Source organism: Echinops telfairi, unplaced genomic scaffold (genome assembly GCF_000313985.2).
Source record: "Echinops telfairi isolate 266 unplaced genomic scaffold, ASM31398v2 ScPeMD7_7475;HRSCAF=8513, whole genome shotgun sequence".
Taxonomy (NCBI): domain Eukaryota; kingdom Metazoa; phylum Chordata; class Mammalia; order Afrosoricida; family Tenrecidae; genus Echinops; species Echinops telfairi.
The window spans coordinates 9,035,304-9,039,861 of record NW_022111379.1 but is presented as its reverse complement, the minus strand read 5'-3'; positions in this window follow the sequence as shown (position 1 = coordinate 9,039,861).

The following is a 4,558-nucleotide window of genomic DNA, read 5'->3' as shown; positions in this document are numbered from 1 at the left end:
TGTGTGTGTGTGTGTGTGTGTGTGTGTGTGTGTGTGTGTGTTGGGATTGTGTAGGGGGAGTGAGCTGGGGTGCGGATCAATGAGGAACATCTGCCCGAAGACCAGCCGCAGGGGTACTTCAGATCCCTTCGCCACACTCCACCAACACGAGTGGTTCTACTGATGGTCTGGCCTTATCAATGGGCTGGGTCGTGGGCCTCCGAGGCCTCTCCTCTCAACTTGATCCTCCTCCCTGAGATGGGGAGCGCCTTTTCTCCATCACTTGTCACAGATTAAGTCAGACTAGGGGTTCCAACAGGAGCCCACTTCTTTTCCCCGCTACTGAGAGACCATGGGCCTAGAGAACATGGAGGTTTCTACATGGTGTCTCTGTGAAGCTGTTTGTGGGTAAAGAGCCACTACCAGACTCCAAGAACAAAGTGAGTTGGGGAGCATTCCTGGTGGCTGGAGAAGGGGGAGAAACGACCTCCAGGGACGAAGTGTGTAACAAGAGGCCAAGGAGAGGTGGAGGCCAGGTCCTGACAATGACAGAGCCTATTCAAGCCTTCACAGCAGGCTCCAGATGGGGACTTGAGGGCGTGGATGGAGTTTGGATGCTTTCATTTGCTCTGTCTCCACATTCATGGCCCCTGTGACTCATTCCAAGAATATCATGTTCACTTCTTGCTTATTCATTGCAGCCTCCGATTGGTCTGGAATGAATTTATCACATTTCCACCATGGTGACCTTCACCACAAATGTCATCAACAGCAACACTGATTCGTTTTTTGTCGATTGGATGAGAGACAATTGAACCGTCATCATCATCCCTGCTTGTGTTGGCATAGCAACCCATGCCACTAAAGGCTACCATCCCTGCATCACCACCACCACCCTTACCATCATCATCAATGACATCACACCTCTGCCACCCACATCACACCATGAACCTCACCAGCATCACATCAACCATCGTCACTTACTCCGACCACAGCCACCATCCCAACCCCCACCGACACGGCTACTCTTGGGTCACCGGCATCCCTACTCAAATCACTCACCACCATCTCCACTGACAGCACAGCTGCTGCCCACCACCACCACCCTTGCTGCTGCTGCCGCCATCACTGACATCCCCACCACCATCACTCACCACACCCACCATGGTCGCCGCTACTATTTCGTTATCTGCTCTCCCACAGCCCCATCCCATCTGACCAAGCACAAAAGAAAATTCTTTGATTAGCTGGTCCCTACTCGACGAGTGTCGTAGAAACAAGAATTGTCTCACTTTCCCTGATGAAGTCTCCATGTGTAGACAGTAGGTAACTCAGTACCCAATAATGTTTTGCATTTAGGTCACCATAATCCTGACACTAAAAGGATTTAGGCCCTAGGATTTTAATATTTCCATGTCAGGCCTGGACGGGCCTGACTAGGACAAAACAGCACTGGCTCATCTGTTTAATAAACAAAGGTGGGACGACACCCAGGCTGCCTTTGATGCAGACTAGCCTGGTGTGAAGACACTGCTGGGCTATGGTTTCTTGACTGCTGGGCTGAGATCTCTGCAGATGAACGGAAAGAAGTCCAGCCCTTGTGTCATCTCTTACTTCCATCACCACCTCACCGGCGACCTACCTGAACCCGCATTCATTTGGTGTCCAGACCTGATTCGGTCTATTGGTAAGACCTAACAGAAGATTTCAATGTGCCCCTCAGTTGGTCGGAGGTCCCTGGAAGTATCTTAGGGAATGATGTGAGGCTCAAGGAAGAACTTGAGAGGGTCACAGAGGAGAGAGCTTTGGGATCCCCCATAAATCCCACCCCTGGGGATCTTGGGATTGTGTAGCAATGGGATTCCGCTGATTTTTAGAAACAGGCTTGAAAACCAACCCTCAGTCTAGAAGATGAGTTTTTAAAATAAAAGTAGGAAAACTAGCATTTTCCTGTGGTTTGGGTGAAAGTGTACAGAGCACATTAGCGTCGCATCCAACACATTGTGCTTTCTGGCATCAGCTACACTCCCTTCAACAGCACCCTTCCCTCTACTTCTCTGGGCGCCCATTTGCATTTGCCCATCTTTCCCGCCCTTCCTTGCCTCTAGGACTTGGTTACAGGGCAGATTCTGCCCTTTAGGTCTCCTCCAGCTGGTTGTTCTGAAACCGAATCTTCTTTACAGGTGGTATTGTATACTTGAGAGGTGGTATTGTATACCTTACAGGCTAAGAGGTGATTGGGGGGTGGGGGGGTGAGCTCAGTCTCAGGAGTGATGGGGGCTCATGTACCAGTCTCAGGAATTCCACCCGAGTGGAATTTCTTCAGACCAATAAGTTTGGTCTTATGATTTTGAATTTTATAATGAGATATTCTACTAGACTATCCAGGACTTTCTCTGGTCCCTATCCACCCCGTGGTGGGTAGGGGTAGCCAGGCACCACCTGGTTCTCCTGCTGTCGGGCTAGTGGAGGCTGTGGTTCGTGTTGTCCATGGTCTCATCTGGCCTTTGACTGTCTTCATTTTTTGCTCCGAATGGGGTGAGAATGGTTGTGTCTGAGATGGCTGCTTTCAGGCTCTTAAGACCCTGGTCCCTATTCAGCGAAGTCAGATGTAGAACATTGTCTTTGTGTCCCACAATATGTTCATTTACCTCAATGTCCCCTGAGACGATGGTCCTAAGGCCCCAAGCCCAGTGACTCAACCCCTCGAGGAGTTTGGTTACAACGAAGAGATTTTCATACCTTGCTTCCTGCATCCTCTATATAATGTTGATTTCATTCACATGGATATAGGTACAGCATGTATAAATACAAATAAATAAATATGAATATCCTCTGCCAAATATTTTCATGGGTGTAATGCTATCCTCTATCCCACCCCTGCTCAGCTTGCATATTGTGTTAGTCTGGGTAGACTAGAGAAATAAATTTATAAACACTCATTTGTGTACAAGAAAGAGCTTTCTACACAAGAGCAATTGAATATTGAGAAAGCATTCCAGTCCAGTCCAGATCAAGCCCCCAAGTCTGATATTAGCCCATATATCCAATACCAGCCTATAAATTCCTCTTCAGGCTCATGCAACACATGCAATGACGCCAAATGCATGAAGATCACAGGCCAGTGGGTGGAAAGTCTTATAGATCCAGTGGTATTGTAAGCATCTCAGTGCTGGCAGTGGTCTCCACGTGGCTCCTTCAGCTCCAGAGCTCTAGCATAGCTTCATGTGTCTCATCTGCAGGGATGTCTCATAGGGGGTGAGCTTGTGTCCCGCCTCCAGCGAGCTATTTATCGCCTTAGTGCCTCCCAATGAGGTCATCAAGCTGCGACCTGATTGACAGGCTAGACTCCACCCCTCCACACGTTGACACCAGATTATGTAACTACCGCACATATCTACCTATGTATCCACCTGCGAGTTTTGGTTATTGCAGGAGTGTGTGCCCTGGTCTTTCCCATGGTTGCCTTTTACTCTGAGTACCTGTCAGTGCCTTCTTTTGACTGGGTCAGGTTATGCGAACTTCCTCCTCATTGTATATTTCCTTTCCCTTCACCAAAGTTATGCCTGGCCACTCTTTAGTTGGTGATTGTCCCTCTCCCGTCCCCCCACCTCCCGCCCCCGCCCATGCCTGGTAACCATCTAAGAATCTTTTTTCTTTCTGAATGTTTCTTTCAGTGTGTAAACCTTTTTAAATTTTTTATAGTGGGTCTCAGAATATTCGTCCTTTCATATCCTTCAGGTTCATCTGTGTTCTGTGCTGTCTGACAGGCGAGTCATCGTTCGTTTGCCATGTACTATTCCGCTGTGTATGAACCCCCGATGGTTCACTGTGCACCCACTGGTGGGCACGTAGGCTGTTTCCATCCTTTCTGCTGTTGTGAATAGTGCCGCGGTGAACCTAAGTATGCATCTATCTATTGGGACCGCTGCCTTTATTTCTCTAGGATCTATACCTGGTGGTGGGATGGCCGGACCATATGGGGACCTATTTCTACCATTTAAAGGAAGCACCAGACTGTTGCCCACCCATCGAGGTACAAATATAAGCCTTCCAATCTCCCTACACCCTCACCAGCATTTGTTATTTGTTTTTGTTTTTAATAATGGCTGCTATTGCTGAGGTGAGATGATATCTCATTGTTGTTTTGATATGCATCTCTCTAATTTTTCAAAACTTCGAAACAGGTATTTGGCATGATGTATATGTTCCAACCCAAAATTGCATGCCAGCAAATGAACCATTAGAAAAGCGTGTCTGATGTTCACATGGACTCTTCTCTTCCCAGGGCTCCCATGCCTTGATGGCAAGGCTCTTGACGCGGCATCTTCAGTAAAATGCAGACACATTTCATTCTTGAGAGCTGTAGCCCATGCAAACACCCTTACTCAAAGAACTGTCTTGGGACCATGAAGCCATGCCCCACTTTTCAGCACCCCCACTCGGTAGGTACCTGGCGGGCAGAGAACCTCAGAACCAACCATGGATGAATATAGTCACGCGAGGCGGAGAAGGCTTTTGAGTGATGGCCACTGAATGTGGAGGAGGAAGGCAGGAAGGTATATCTCACCCTAAGGAC